The 17,429-nt window shown below is 41.7% G+C and overlaps 1 protein-coding gene across 1 annotated transcript in view; it reads right to left on the minus strand.

Moving 5' to 3' along the window:
- MGAT4B (mannosyl (alpha-1,3-)-glycoprotein beta-1,4-N-acetylglucosaminyltransferase, isozyme B) overlaps positions 1-17,429 on the minus strand; it is a 354,359-nt gene that overhangs the window by 40,270 nt on the left and 296,660 nt on the right. The gene's annotated exons all lie outside the window — the stretch shown is intronic.

Consider the following 17,429-nt stretch of genomic DNA (forward strand, 5'->3'; position numbering starts at 1 on the left):
GGGGGGGGGGAGGAGTTGGAGCCTCTGTGATATTTTATTGCGATCTCTGTTCCTGCTAGCAAGATTTGCATCCTCTACATGTCATTGTAACCATTGTCACCAGAACAGACTGACATGAAATTCATGTTTTCATTAAAACAGGAGGCGAGGGGAAATATTCCAATGGGGGATAACTCTTCTGCTGACAACTAAGAGGTGACCTCTGCTCAATTTGGAAAAAAAAATCCAACAGGACAATGCAAAAAACAGGGATTCTAATCATTCCCTATTCTATCCAAAGCAATTAAAAACTTTTGTTTTAGATATACTTTACTTGCAAAGGCAATAAAAAGAGGGTACCTGTTGCTTTTACATCTTAAGATAAACACAAAAGTATCAAAGCAAAGGATCACAATTAATTTACATTGTACCTGCTGCTATGAAAATGCTTATGAAGCAATAACGAACATCAGGGAAGCTGCACACAGAAATTAACCAAACAGATACAGGATATCAGAGTTGTATGAAAACACTGTAGAATTGCAAGTGATTAGCGATAACATAAGCAGATGCTAACACAAAGCCCTTGAGTACCTATGAAGCTGTAAAATGTCGCTGACAAGCAACCATTTTACAATTTTTCTTACAAATTTCAGGAGCATAAACAGTCACAGCTATGCAATTCCTGGAGATTGATAAAGCATATGAAAGCATGCAGCTATCTGAAGGTACCCACAAACATCAGAGAACAATTGTGCCCGTTACACACGGGAGTTTTGGCCCAATTTTTCATGCGGCAGGTGTCACTATGAACATGTCAGAAAATATGCATGGTTAACGATGGTCTGTGCAGAACTTTACCAACTTGCCATCCTCTCTTTTGTTTGCCATCTTGTTTTTAGTAGTCCTCCCCTAAAAAACTGGCATACATCTATACAAAGATCAATGCTGGCATACACATGCATTTAAAACACATGTAAGAATAGATATCAGGGCAAACAACGCACAGAAAAATGTGCAACATGCTTCTGCGGCGCAGTTCCTGGCATTTCCATTGAAGTCTACGGGGGGAAAGTGAGCTTGAAACTGCCAAAAGCTCATGTACTTTTTTCTGCATTTGGTGTTTTGCTGCTGGCGTTTTGCTGTTCAGGTGTGAACAGGGGTGATTGAAAATCATGGGATTTCTTGTGTTGGGCCAGGTGTGAACCAGGCCTTAGAGAACAACAGTGATTGGCCAAGAACGATTCAATATTGCCAATCGATATTCCACCAAAAAAGGTTTGAACAAGGAATGTCTGTTACTGTTGAGAAGGCTATGGGCTGGTTCACACCATAAACAGTGCGTTCCAGAGCAGTCAGCATTCTGGTGGCTTCCTGCGTTCAGGGGTGTGGCGGTGCAGTGAAGTCAATGGCACCGCAGTCACGCCTGCCGCCTACAAATAGTGCTTGCAGCATTTTTGCAGATTGCACTGGACCGGAACGCAGGCACTGATGTGCCACGCGTTCTGGTGCAGGCGATCGCACTGCGGGCGGGGTGTGTGGCTGCGATGCCATTGACTTCAATGCACCGCCACACCCCCTGAACACAGGAAGGCAGCTGACCACTCAGGAACACACTGTTTATGGTGTGAACCGACCCTACAGGCATATTTCAATACAGATATGAAAGACTGCCTTGGGTAAGCACTCTCTAATGCCTGTAGACATCTCCAAAGTTGGGTACAAACATAAGAGGAAAACGTTCAAAACAAATAATTTCAATGTGTTTATATAACCATTGGGAGAGGGCTTTCCTACAAAAGATTCCTCCTGAAGGAATAAAAAGGACCATAACATGCACAAACAAAGCTAACTTGGATTCGTTTGGCTGTTCATCATAGTTGCATGCTTGTATGAATGCTGGCCAAAGGAGAACACAACAGCAAATTTTAAAAGGATGACAACCGAAACATCCTATAAATATTTGTTATCTGGTTTGTTCATTGCAACATTCTCTGCACGCAAACATCAACAGAACCTCTGATCTCACAGTACACAAATGTGCACTCATGTATGTAAGCACATATACTTTATACCTATAATTTTTTTTCCTATAATCCCCTATGGATACAGCAGTACTATTTACAGGCTTACAACAAAGTCTAATCAACTTTGATTGCCTCCAAAGGCCACATGCAGTCAATCGTCCATTGTTGTGAGCTAAGAACCCACCAAATTTTGTCAGCCAGCAGTCAAATTAGCAGATTTTCCTCATTCTAGTTGAGCACCGATCACAAACTTGGCACAGGAGAGGCCATAATAAAAGCAGGAAAAAAAATGAAATGACTGCAAGAAGCTGTGATTACTTTGAGTTATATTCGCTTGAGGAAGAGCAGCTCTGGGAGTCTACAAATAAGCTGAAAATATTAAGAGTCATTTAGTGGTCTGTTTATTAAGATCTGAAATTAATGCAATATTAACAAACCTTAAAACTAATTCACTACTAGAGGGAGTTAGCAGCAATCCTTCATGCAGTGTTAATTATTTCGGAAAGCACTATATAGAACTCTCATTATCATTATGTTAGAAGCTTGGGCAGAGGAAAAGGTAGGATGTGTATTTAACCTCTACTGTGTCAGGATTAGTAGAATGATAACAATGCAACTACAAATGTCATCCAGTTGTAGAACTGTAATATGGAAAGATAATAGTTAATATATACTCTTCTCAAAATGTAATCCCAATTATGACACACACTGCATGAAAACAGACCTACATTAAACATACTAGAAAGGGCCAGTCCAACCAAAACAAATATTTTCGATTTATGGTAGATGATGAAAAGTTCAACTGCTTGTCTGTTTCCTTTATGTCGTGGAGGCCTGCACTGCCCCCACTCTTTGTTCATTTTGTATTTAATATAGGAGTGTATGCAATAGGAGGTGCTGGAATATACTCCAGGGCAAAAGTTTTAGAACACCCCCCTTTTTCCAGTTTTGATTGAAATTTACGCAGTTTAATGTCTCAATGTACTCTGAAAATGAAGCATAAATCAAAAACAATTGGACATCCAAAAGAAACCATGGAATCATTTTTTTTAACAAAATGTAATCAAAATTTGTGACTCATCAAAGTAGCGACCTTTTGCAGATATAACAGCGGAACACATTATTTCTACAACAGAAATCAAATATTGTTTGGAAATTTCTTCCCAACACTGTTGCAGAAGTTCTCACAAGTGTGTTGCACTTGTAGGTTGCTTTGCTTTCACCCTTCTGTCCAGTTCATCCCAAACCAGCTCGATGGTGTTCAAGTCTGGAGACTGTGCTGACCATTCCATGATTTGAAGCCTACCGTCTTGTTCTTTACTTACAAGGCAGTTATGTCACAGCCTGGAGGTAGGTTTTGGGTCATTATCTTGCTGTAGGATGAACCCCTGACACACCAGAGGGTGTTGCATGGTGCTGCAAAATGCTGTTCTGGTTCAGGGTGCCTCTGGATCCAGCAAAAGAGCCCTAGGCCATCACGCTTCCTCGTACATGTTTGACAGTTGGTGTCACACACCAAGGAACTCTCTTTTCGACTACAAATACCTTGTATGATGAACCGAAGATCTCAAATTTTGATTCATCGGACCTTCTCCCACTCTTCACTAGCCGCTGATGGTGTTTCATGGCCAAGACAGGCCTTTTTTTCCCCTTATTTTGCCATCTTTGCAAAGGCTTTTTTACTGCCACTCGATCTTTCAAACCTGTAGCTCGAAGTCTCTTCACAGTTCAAACTGAGATTTGCTTACTTCGATCAGTGTTAAGCTGTGCTTGAAGCTGTTGTCCTGTGAGCCGCCTGTCACGCAAGCGGTTGACTCTCGAAGATTTGTCTTCTGATTCTGTCGAGACTTTTGGTCTGGCAGACCTCTTCCTGTCAGAGTTTGCTCCAGTTTTCAAGTGCCTTTTGTTGGTGTAGGAAACTGTACTTACCGACACCTTGGCTTACCTCCGCTGTTCCCTCTGCAGACCCGGGACCGGCTCGGCAGCTCTCAGCGTGAAGATCGGAGGGAGATCAGCACTCTCACCTGCTAAACTCCTCTCCAATCTCTGAATGCGGAAGTGGTGTGTATTACATCACTTCCACATTCAGCTGTCATTTCTCTGGCTTACGTCCCACCGCCTCCGTATATACGCACGTACAAGCGTAAATACTGTCGGGTGCGCCAACGCTCGAAAACGAAAATTGTGCCGCACATGTTACATATCACCGCGAACGTTGGAGTGCGAGCAATAGCTCTAGGGCCATCAATCACTGATACACTAAACTGATGAGCAGTAAAAGCTTTTAAAGTATCACCTAAAGTAATTTGGGGTATTGCAGTGTTTTGCGGTTTTGCCCGCCATGCAATTATAAAGCTTGACATGTTTGGTGTCTATTTACCCAACATTAACCTATCTTTTATATTTTACCAAAAAATTGGTTAGTAATAAATGTTTCATAACATAATGTAGGGGAAAGGGTTTTTTTTCAAAAATGTTTGGTAATTTTTCCTTAATATAGTAAAAATAAAAACCCAGTAGTGATTAAATACCACCAAAAGAAAGCTCTATCTGTCCCCAAAAAATGGTATAAAATTAATTTCAGTACAGCGTTGTATGACTGAATAAATGTCAGTCAAAGTACCAAGCTTAATACTGAAAAATGGCCTGGACAGGAAGGGGGATTTACCACCCTGTTCTTCAAGTGGTTAAAGGCCACCAGAATGACTTCAGCTGCCATTGTGATGTGTGGGGCTTTTGGTTTGTCCCTGTGCCTTTAAGGAGGTTGGGCTACCTCCTGGCAAACCTACACCTAAACTATCCCTTGCTATAAAGGCTCTTGTAGATTAGAGTTAGGACCACACTAAACAGAGGGGCCTTGATAAGGCAGTGTGGCTTCTACATATTTTGCTAAATGTGTGCAACTAAAACCTCTGTTTTAACCTCAGTAGTTACAGTATTTTCTTTTTTTTGCAGGCTTGCTGCTGAATGTGCTGGGAAATTTCTGTTTTTGTTCTTTGTAAAGCCCTTCCATCTGCACCTTGCTTTAAGGCTAGTTATGAATTGATAAGTGTGTTTGCCATTTGTTTCACTTGTTGGGATGTAGAAGGGTCACAGTGTTGGAAGTATCTGAGGATGTAAAGGGGTTACAGTACTGGGGTATCTAGAGTGCACAGAGTAACGGTGCTGGGGGTATGAAGATGTAATGGGGGTAAAAGTGCTGAGGATATCTAGGGTGAAGATGAGTCACTGGGGTATATATAGAGTAACAGTGTTGGGAGGAAACCAGGGGAACATAGGGGGTAATAGTGGTGGTGGGGGTATCTGGGGTGTAGAGGTGGTAACAGTGCTAAGGGTAATCTGGGATGTAGAGGTGGTAACAGTGCTAGGTGTAAAATCCAGGATGTAAAGGGATTAACAGTGCAGTGGGGTATCTGTGATGTAGAGGGGTCACAATGCTGGGCCCTGTCATGTGGTCTGTACAGGGCCCCATGATTTTTAATGCCATATTTACAGTTAAACAAAATTCAATTTGTTTAATTTTGTGATTTTTTTTTAGCACCATAAATTCAACTCTTATATATGTTTAATTAAAGTATGGCCTTAGGTTAATTATATGCTTTTGGTAAAACCACACCCATTTTAAATTAATGCCCCGCCCTAAAGCACATTCTCCACCTTCAATTACTTTCTAGATGTACACCAATAAAAGGTGTCCCTGGAAACGTTTTTGCTATTAAGCTGCCATTATGATTCAGGGATAAAACACAGGCACCTGGAGGAAACCTGCACAAACACAGGGACAGCATACATACTCCATACAGTCAGCGTTCCTGTTGGGATTCACCCAACACAGTGCAAAACATTTTTTTTTAGCCAAAATACTGCTCACTACAGGGCTTTCTTAAAACAAAAAAGGTAACTTTTTCTGAAACTGATTTAGAGTTATGTTTTAGATTTGGGCTAAGAGATGGAATACTGTTTGGACACGTCTGGCCATTTTGGATGCTAGCCAAGATGCAAATAGCATTTCCTTCTTCTTGACATGTTGTACTTGTTTGCATCAAACTCTAGAAATAAAATTATTAAATTCCCCAGAGTGCATCTGACCATGTTCATTAACAGCCTTAGCATTATTATGAAATCATGCAGCACCACTTTTATCTTTTAAAGCATATCTGGATAAAGGCTGTTGGCAGGGGTGATCAAGCAGAAGATCACACGTAGAATAGAAAACCTTGACCAAGGAGCTTAAAACCTACGAGTATACTTGTTGGAGCGTACAACAATGCATATTTATTTACAAGTGGCTTGGCACACAGTTGTGATTATAGCTTACACACCAGAGCAACAAGAGCATTTGCGCAGATGGGATGGGGAGCGACAGATGCCAATTTCAGGGATCAAGAAAAAGCACTGATGGAGGATGTTTGCAATAATTCTCTACCTCTAATCAAATGTTAACATGGATGCCTGGAAAAATATGTTACCCTGGTCAGAATTGTCAGAATTGTCAGAAGCAAACATTTAAACTAACAGCCTATTAGCACTATCTCGAAGGAAGAATGCCAAGCACAAGAGGCACAATCCAATGAGTAGCTTAACCCACCCTGACCTCAGTGCCGCATCTGAGATGCCAAAGGGAAGTAATATGGAAAGAAAGATTCTCATCACAAATCCTCCGTGCAGAACCTTGTGGATTATTGACTGTAAACTGCATTCACATAAAATCACCAAGACTTATTACCAGGCAGTAAAACACAATTTTACAGCATGGCTTCATGAGCGGCCACCGAGAAAGTCGAGGTGACAGAAATATGTGTGAGAGAGAACACAGCAGTAACTTCTATTAACACGGGACTGGAGCGCAATATGTTTATTAAAGGTGACGAACACTTCCCAGAACTTTTCCAAACAAGTCATAACAATATTTGAGGCACAAAGCACAGCCGGGCTGTAAATATTTGATTTCTGACTAATTGGGGTAGCGGCATTAATTTTTCACGCTAAGCAGCAACTTCCTAAGGCGTGAATTCGTCATTGCTTTTAATGTGTTGTGTATCTGAAAACCAGCAGAATGGGGTAAAAGAAAAAAGCAATTACTTTTATGCTGAGATGCCAAGTGACTTGTGACAGATGCATTGAATTTCCGCTAGTTAATGATGCCATTGATGTGCATAATGAAGCAAATGTCTGTTGAACTTTGCCTCGATACCACACAAGGAACCGAGAAAAAAACCTGTTTTCAAAAATGTAACATATTGGGGTCTCATTTGACTGCCTTTATAAATATATATGAAAACCATGAACCACTAAGATGTACTGTAGTTTGTGGCCATACCCTAAATGATGGCAGAACCAAAAATGAGACATTATACAATTTTAAAAACAAACTGATAACCTTACCAAGAGGTTATTCCATTAACTGATTTGTAATTCTATAAAACATCCTACCATCGACTTACCATAATTCATGGTGTATGACCTGCATTGAGATGCAGATGTCTAAGCCAAAAGTAGTACAAAAATATGGCTCTATGCTTACTCACTGTTTAGTGCATCCAAACTATCCCTTGCTATATATGCTCTACGATGGAGGCCCTCGTAGATTAGAGTTAGGACCACACTACACAGAGGGGCCTTGATAAGGCAGTGTGGCTTCTACATATTTTGCTAAATGTGTGCAACTAAAACCTCTGTTTTAACCTCAGTAGTTACAGTATTTTCTTTTTTTAATAATACAAAATTAATACCAATATATTAATATGTATCATGCTTAACACATATTGTGAGGCACTGGCTGGCAGGAATGTGGATGGTGTGTGTGTGTCACCTTAGTTTCTCACCTACATAGCGACAGGCACCCAGGTTTTATTACTATGTGGAGAGGAAACATTTTGTTTTCTCACAATCTGAAGAAGCTTTGTTTTGGGTCCTGGCGTCCAGAGGCTTTGTAAAGCTTTGGGTGGGATAAAGCCTCCATTCCTAGGTCCACATCTCTCCTGGTAGCCAGACCTTGTACTTAGTCTCAGTTGTCCAAATGTGAGTTGACTGATCAGAGCGCTCTCTCTCCGAGGCCTTGTTCACACCAAGCGCGTTTCAGGTGCAGAGCAGAGCAGTTGCAGACCAGATCAAAACTGCGTCCAATGTATTTCAATGGTATTTTTAGCTCCAGTTCACATCGCAGCGTTCCGTTCCAGAGCGCGTAAAATAGGGCCTGCTGAACACTCTGGAACGCATGCAAACACATCAAAACGCATGCAAACGCCCCGGAACGCACTGAAAGCCCATTTTAAACTAAACAAATAATTTTTTTTAACCAAAAAGGGCCCGGAACGCGTCAAAACCCACTGCACTGCGTGTGCAGAAACTCATGCAGATCTGCTCTGCATTTGGTGTGAACAAGGCCTTAAGCTGGCCCTACACTGTTCTATTTTTTTTAAAAAAAGAACAGATTGTAAGCGTTGATGGAGGAATCCCCCGCTGTTTCCTTTGTATTTTGACAGTGACCAGTGGTCGCTGTCAGAATGCCCAAACAGAGCCGGCAGCTCCTTTGATTTGTAAAGGTGCTGACAGCGGCATCCATTGTGCCAATATTGGCTAGTTCTTGAAGAACCAGCTAAAATTTGCATAATGTATGGTCAGTTTTACTGTGGGAGACTGGGCTGGGTGAAAAGCACTACCTCCTAAAGTGCTTGTACAGCAGAGCCAGGTGGATGGCTCCTCTCAAAGGGGATCCTTTATTTATTTTTTTTAGTTGACCTTCTGCATGCTGAGGTACAATTAATGGACTACTGGATAGAACTGGATAACATTTCACTGATTTTATGCCTAGAAATTCTACATTAAAAACATTGCACAGATTTGTATTTTAAGACCCACCAATCTGTATCACCTGAAAGTCACGAACTAGTTTCATGGACACTATTAGAAAATCAATTTTCAATCTTATTTTATTGCTCTCCTTCTTAATTGTCCTATTCTTCCCATTACTACTCTTATATTAGATAATCAATTACCTATTTTTTAAATATATTTTTTATATATTTTCTTTATATTTTTGTATGCACTCACAGCTATTTTGGCTGGTTTGACTATTTTTTTTTTTTGACAGAACACTTTTGTCTGGCCAACTCATACTTGCGCAAAGCAGTACAATCAAATGTTTGCTCATACATGTTGTTTTAAACTGTTAAAGCTGTAGACTTTATGACAAATATGACCCCTCCATCCCACAGTTAGAAAAAGGTAACTGAAGCCTTCAAACATTTACCTTGACTGCAAAAAACTGCTGTTATGAGATTCAATAATGGTTGGCCATAGGAACAAATGCTAGGCAAAGGAATATTTTATGCCTTTTGTTTTTAAACAAGCTCGGCTGTAACACATACAGTTAGGTCTAAGCTAGAAATTATATAAAGAAATGAAAAGGGTTTCTTCTCAATTAAATTGTATACAGTAAAAATACATGGAATCTGGATTGACAGCGACTATTGCAGCAAAAGCTCATTTTGTTAGTTCTCTAATGGGCTATTTATTTTCTTGTTATTTATGGCTGGAGTTCTACTTTAACCCCTTTGTGACTGGCGACCTGGTCGCCAGATCGCTTCTATGTCCCGTAGAAGGGGCCGCACCGCCCCCAGACACCGCCGCCGTGCTTTCTGGGCTCCGTTGCCCCTCCTACAGGCCCGGGACCGGCTTCCTTGGTGTCAGCGGGGAGCTGGGGAGGAGGTCGATCCCCTCCCCATTCTATGGGACCGGGAGCGATGCAGATTGCATCACTTCCGGTCCCTGGGCTGTCAGTTCTGGGCTCCTGCAGCCCAGCTATAAGCTATTGAAGTGCGATCTGCACTTCAATAGCTTATTTCCAGTGTAAAGGTGACACTGGGGGTCTTTTGGACCCCCAGCATCACCTCAAAGAGTACCTGTCACCACCATCTGCTATCACATGGGGGGGCTTGTAAGCCCCCCTATGTGATGGCAGTCAAAGTAAAGTAAAAAAGAAAAAGAAAAAGTTTTTTAAATTCAAATAAATCTAATAATAATAAAAAAAAATTAAAAGTCCCCCGCGAGCACGCGCGTCGCCACGTAAACACGCGTCGGGTGCGCCTACGCATGAACATTTCCAGGCCTAAAATGTGGAATATAACATGGGTGCAAAAAATGGGAAAAAAAGGCCTCAGTCATGAAGGGGTTAAAGTTAAAGGAGAACTATGGGGTCAGTGTTTTTCCCCATAGTTCTCCTTAGGGTAACGGGAGGACACAAACTGGTGTCCTCCCATTACCCTAAGCTCAGTATACCGCGAGCTCTATACTGAGACGCCGCAGCCGGAGCGGATCCCGACTTAGACGACGGGATCCGCCCAGCTGCGTGACTGACAGCTGGCTCTGCCTATCTAGAGGCAGAGCCAGCTGTACCCGCCCCCTCCCTGTCCGTTCCGCCAGTCAGCGCTGGCAGATCGGAGCGGGGAGAGGGGAATCCAGCCCCTCCCCCTGTCACGGCAGAGAGCCGTGACAGGATCGGGAGGTGAGCGAACCCGGTATGTGTTCGCTCACCTCCCAATCTACTGAGCCGACCTGTGACAGTCTCATTGTCACAGGTCGGCTAGAACTATGAGGTGAGTGAAAAGCACTCACCTCATAGTTCTCCTTTAACCTGAACTCAGATTATGCACACTTAAGTATTCACATATTTGGAGCAAGCAGTAAATGCACATTAAAGTGCAACTCCAGGAAGAATGTATTTTTGGAAACACCACAATTGTAAATAAGTAAAAGCCCATCCTATGCCCAGATCGCTGCTAGTTATTGTACAAATCTTAGCTTCACTACACACACAGCTCATTTCTTCCTGCATGCGACTGATCCTTGTGGCTCTCATGCAGAAAAGCATCCTCTTTACGTGTGTTGTGAATGGACAGGGGGAGTTAGACGCCCCTCCTCTCCCCTTTGCCATTCACAGAACACCCTGTATTCTATGAATGAACAAGAGGAGAGGAGGGGTGGGTAAACAACAAGGTCTCTCCTGATCATTCTCATTAAAGTTCACAACAGAGGAACTGGAACCTTAGCTCTTTTCCTATTACTTTCTATTGCAACAGAATTTTGACATGCTTGTCAGTCCTCCAATGTAAAAACACAGCAGATGTCTCTAAGGCTCCATTCACACCTGAGCATGTGCAAGTCATCGCATTTTCAGGCCCGGTGCAGACCTACGCGATCCGGGACTGCATGGTCCTGCACAATGCATGCCGCGCGGCCCCATTGATTTCATCCGCACGGCAATCGCAGAAAAAAAGGTACATGTACCTTTTTTTGCGATACACAATCGCGGCGGGAAACCTACCGATCCGACTGGGGTGCCATTAGAAAATAATGCCACCCACAGCGAGATCGGTGCACACCTAGGCGATTCCTGACCGCGCGGCAAGGTGTCGCCTAAGTGTGCACCGGCCCTCATGCGTTTTTTCTCTCGCACAAAACCCTTTCAAATTTTATTAGATGCGCCTTTTTCCGCACATTCTGGGCAACTACCCATGTATTTTCTTGCTTGTTTTTGTCTGTGTGTAGAAACGTACAGGTGAAAATGATTCACATTAGAATGCATTGGCTTTTGTGTCTTGTGCCTTTCTGTGTGTATCTATTCTATATATAAAAAAACACTCAGGTGTGAACCAGGCCTAAGCTGTTATAAAACAACTGAAACCTAATTTTAGAGGCTTTGTTGTAACATTTGAGGATAAATTACTTTACATTACAAGCAGCTAGTGAGGTCAGGGATGGCCCGTTCACACCAGATGCGTTAGGGAGCTTAGCCCAGCACAGTCCAAGTGTATGTACAAGTTTATATACAAGGCCAATTGCCTTGTTTACAATGAAGTCCGTTCACACCACTGGCTGCTTTCTAAAGGTGCCCACACACCGTGCGATAATCGTGGGAAATCCCGCGATCGTACGATTATCGCAAGGTGTGTGGAAGGCGTGCGACCTCTGCTACTGTAAGGTCGCACGACTTTTATCTTAGGAACATGTTCGAAAACCCGCCGAGAACTGCAATGAGGGGCGGGCTTCTGATGACTGCAAACAGGCACTGTGTGCGTGTGCACACCAGCCGTTCGGCAGTTGTTGAACAAGCAGGCCAATAACTCGCAGAGAATCGTATGATTCCCGGCGGGTTTTCCAGCCTGCTTGTTCGACGGAGGACGTGCGACCGTACAGTAGAAACGGTCGCACGCCTTCCATACACTTTGCGATTATCGTACTATAATCGTACAGTGTATGGGCACCTTAACACAGCTGGTGGTGTAAACAAGCAATTAAAGGTCTTTTGCTACTTGTTAAAAATATGTTAAAGTGATATTAAAAGTCAAATGTTTTTTAAGCTATTTCAAATGCTGATTAGATGATTTAAAATGGATGCTGCTCCTTAAGGGTTTAAAAGTTTTAGCTTACTGCAGAATCAGCTGATCCCCTGAGCACTGGTCCTGATATCCAATTTTAGTGTGGCTCTGGGTGGCACCTTTTCCTTGCAGGGTCAGATGGAGTCACCCTTGTGTGCGCGCTAGTAAACTATGTGCGTCTTCAAAAACACACAGACACAACAAGACAATCCACTCCCCTGCTTCTCCTTTCTCCCTGCTCCAAGCTAGTAGAAGGAGAGCTGCTGGAGTGCGCTCTGTCCCTTGTGATCTTGTACTGGAGAGGAAGTTCAGGGAAGCCGAGCTGAGAAAGTTGAAGCCAGCTGTGCAAAAACATAATGACTGTATATTTGTTTGATTTGAATACAATATTGAAAGAGTTTAATACTATTTTGATCATTTAATGTCTGTTTCCTTAGCACAGGTATTCCTTAAGGTACTATTCAGACCCATGCGATGCAACAATGCTTGGTAAAATGCGCATTTTACAACAATGCACAATCTGCAGTGCGTTATGGTGCTATTCAATCTAAATAGAACCTTAACATGCATATGTGTTTTGGACCACAATGCACATATGTAAACCATCTGTTCGTTGAAGTACGGTGCGTTGGAAAAAGAAGTGCAGGCATGGTGTTACCTGCTCTGCCAGACTATTCAAAATTCAAATGGCATATTTTAACCCTGAACACACAAAAGACTTACATTAATGCACAAGCATTAGTGCATTGCATGATGTGAATCTGGTCTTAGAGAGACCCTGTCACCAGACCACTCATTCTAGCACCAAACTTCCTGTAAGAATAAGAATGCCTTTACTGTCATTCAGGCGTGTATTTAAAAAGAGTTTACCGCAGAGGTAGCTACATTTATTTATTTAGGCTTTTTAAATTTATTTTTACCATTGAACCTGTCAATAACACACTTTCTGTCCTTCACTCACTGTATTGTATCCATGAGAGAGTAGTGTTCTGACTCTACAGCAGGAAGTGTTATTACGCCTACAGAACACATACCCCTCTCCTTATCTCAAAAACATGGAGGGTGTTCTGTAGTTCACAGAGAGAACTGGTAACACTGCTAACTGATAGGACGTTAGAAGCTCACTAGACATCTGGCATAATCAATAGATATGTTTTTGCACTTATTAAACAGATACTAAAAAAACACTTTCTATGGCATATTTAACAGACCAAAAAAGGGCAAAGGAGAGAAATCTGTTGTTAGGGCTTACAAACACTATCGTTTTTAGCACAGGATCTGTTCATCATTGTGTTACATCAGCGCATATAAGCTGCTCATTTCTGATTTGTAGTCCATATTAAAGAACTGGACAGGATGGATAATAATGCTTGTAATTTCAATGCAGCAGAGGCAGAACGCACAGGACATTTTTTTGCATAATCATTCACTTTAAACCTGCCCTGGTGAATGACCACCTGGTTAGCAGCTTTGTTGCAGGAAGCAACCGTATCTGTACAAATGCTGCTCAGTTTCATCTGCTTTGCACATTACTGGCAAATAGAGAATGACATTCTCTTTAATATGTAAAGGACATGAAGAAGGAAATCTACAGAGAAAGAGTGAAAGGAAATAAAAGTATTTCCTTAATACATCTGGATCTCCTTCCATTTTTAATTTTCTACCCTAGATGAAAGGGTCTACTAGAACACTCAATCCTCAAGCAAATAATACAACCTTTAAACAGAAAACATCCCCAGTCTGAATGAATATTACTGAAGGTCTGCAGGAACAACTGCAGCTTAGATAGGATGGACATATTTCACGTGAAATATTTTCTCCTAATAATAAAGTGGGCAGTATGACAGCACAGCAGTCTTCGCTGTGTCTAATTAAAGTAATATATTTTTAGTGAATAGAGTGAACTATAGGCTGCTGGAAGTAATGAGGTATCCAGCATCATTTCATTATTAAAAGTGCTCATTACAACCACGGGAGCAAACACTGGGAATCAAAGACCTCAGAGCACAATACGCAGGTAGGAATGCGGAATGATCAGCACAGGCTGAAAATAGCTCTAGCTGAAGCTTGTTTAATTGACTGTGAGCAGTGTGAATGGGGCAGACACTATGCAAATGGCTTGAATGAACTGATTCTCGTACTGTATTGCATTAGTATAAGAATAGGTTAGCGCCTTATACTTCATCATTAACTACTGAGTACTAGTATCATATCAGCACATCCACTATTGTACTCTTCCTACTTATCCTAAACAGGTACTTTGTCCAGACATTGAGGACTTCACCTGTTGCTAAGCTACAACACTCATTATGCCAATGCAGGGCTTACAGAAGGTGCAACTCCACAGATATCTCATCTACTGATTAATAAACAAGGAACAAAAAGCTTGACCTAAGAGAGCAGCAAAACAATCTAGGTCCTAACTCCTAAGCACTAAGTGAAAAACTGTTTTTTGCAGATGGGTTTGGCCGCCAGCAGGGTAGGCTGTCTTTTTTGTTTGTTCCTAGCATCCTACTCCTGCAAGTGTCACTATGACCCCATCGTTCAAGATCAAAGGATCCAACTGTGTCCTTCAATGAGCTGAAGAAAATCCAATAAACTGTTTAACTTCCTGTGTACTCTGTAAGCTTGCCAATAAGGCCGGATCTCTGTTCTGACCAGCAGAGCTTCAACACTTAATATTAGTGACAAAGTTTGTCGACGCACAGTACCACAATACCGTGCATTGTGTTGAAAAAAAATAGTACATGCATTACTTTTTTTTACTGCTACAATACTGTAGTAATGAATGTTAATCTGCATTGTATTGTTGGTCTGCTAGGAGGTGCATTTGGGTGCCATTCACATGAATAGCAACACAACACACCAGCACACCTAGCATGCCTTGCGGTGCTCTGTGCCATAATATGTGCTAAATGCATGGATCCTGTGTGAACAATCCCTTAAAGTTCCCAAAAAGAGAAATTCAGTAAAAAGAATGAGATCCCAAGTGTGCACTACAATTTGAGATCAATTACATCCAGTCCGAGATCAGCTTGTGCTTTGTTTTTATTCCTCCATACAAGTCAATATGAATGCATGCAGACACATTGCACACTAATTCTAATAGAAGCAGAAGGTGTGCCAACTTGGGAGCACAAATTCAGGGTACTTATAGATCAGGTTCACAAGATATATAAGATCACTTGGTCACCGCATGGACTGACCCTCAAAACACTTCAATATCATTGAATGACTTTAAATATCAGAGTCTCAGTGTAAACTCAGTAAAAGTTGTAGACATTGTGCTCAAATAAAGAAAAAGAAAGCTGTCTAAAATTCCCAGCACAGAAACTGACTTACTTATATCATAGCTAAAAGATATAGCACAACCTATGCTTATCTTAGTTTCCCGTGCTCACTAAAAGGGATCACAACCTTCTAAAAAAAAAATCACTTTTTGAAAAACAAAAATACTTTACATGTCTATTGAAGCACAAGCATTAAAAACACAATCACAAAAGACAGATAGTGGACTGCTACGAATCTAAATGTAGCTACAACATTACTTCAACAAGCCTCAAATGTCCCTTTGTTATTTTCACCAAGTGAAGGATGACATTTAAGATCCCAGCACAAAAGAGCATCAGAATATACAATGCAGCAAGGATTCTGGGAAATTGTCCTGAGTGGTCCGAGATAACAGCAGGCAGTAGAACATCAGCTTTACCCACAACAAGTAGTCTTACATCTACTTAATGCCTCTGATACTCTGTGAGGATTTGACTTTAATTTCATCACCGCTGTCTGCTCCTGAAAACCCATCATCCGTCTTAAATAACCCTTCCCAGATATGCTGAGTTATAAAGTAATTCATTTAGCCAGCCATTTCCTACAGTTTTTTCTTCATCGATATCTTTTCCTCTCTAAGATATTGTGCTTTGATAAGGCTAAATGAAGTGGTTGGTTGCAGCCAGCATGGTATCACAATTTCTGCAGCTCCATTTCTTTCTGAAAGTGGTTGGAATGCATACAACAAATCAACGTAATTTAAAGCAGAACCCCATTTACTTTTTTTATTTTGTTTCTGGGCTTTCCGCTCTCCCCTATTTGGAAAAAAGAAGACAAAATCAAATCTCTACTATACTCTCCAGTGCTGTGCTCATGTCCTTCCTTGGTCCAGCGCCGCCAGTCATCTCTGAGCAGAACGATAGTTAGCGCCATTCTGAACATTTCCTATGAGTTTTTCATGTCATTGACACATACACACTGGGCTACCTCCGCTGGCTCCTTCTGGGCTGCCAGACCAGTCCCTACAGCCTCTTCTCTCCTGGGCTCTGGCGGTTTACGGAATGGTGAGGTCAACACATCTTATGCAGGTCCGTGACCTGCATGGGATGTAAGGACGCCAAGGGATATTCTATAGCTGGAAAAGAGGCCAAGAGAAGTGAGTGCCGACCCTGCGGGACTGAGGATCAGGTAAGTATATCTGCTTTTTTTTGAGCCTCCTAGACAACACAAACCCTTAACCCTTGCAGTTTGGGTTCTAAACCTACTGTAAAGGTAAGTTTTTGATTTTCCCAGAGTTCTTCTTTAATATTTACAGTATTTGAATGTAACAATCAGCTAAATATACAATTGAAATTGAATTGCTTGGCCAAAGAAAGTCACAACCTGGATTTAGCTAAGCAAAAAGGTTCGGCAATGTTATGTCCCCAAAAAATGAGGTAAACTGCCTACCTAAATATACTGAATGACCAGGTTTTTCCATCAATGGATTTTTTTCCCACTGATGGCCTAGGCATATTCCAAGATGAAAATGTCAGGATGCATCGGGCCCAAATTGTGAAAGAGTGGCTCTGGGAGCATGAGACATAATTTTCACATGGATTGGCTGGCCACAGAATTTAGACCTTGAACCCATTGAGATGTGCTGGGGAAGACTTTATGCAAATGAATGCAACTCTGGACGGAAATAAATGTGACATTGAAAAAACGATGCAACAGCGAATCAAAGCTAAAGGTGGTCCAACTAAATATTAGTGTGTGTGACCTTTTTTTTTGG

Source organism: Nanorana parkeri, unplaced genomic scaffold (assembly GCF_000935625.1).
Source record: "Nanorana parkeri isolate BGI_ZX_2015 unplaced genomic scaffold, ASM93562v1 scaffold158, whole genome shotgun sequence".
In the NCBI taxonomy this organism is placed as follows: domain Eukaryota; kingdom Metazoa; phylum Chordata; class Amphibia; order Anura; family Dicroglossidae; genus Nanorana; species Nanorana parkeri.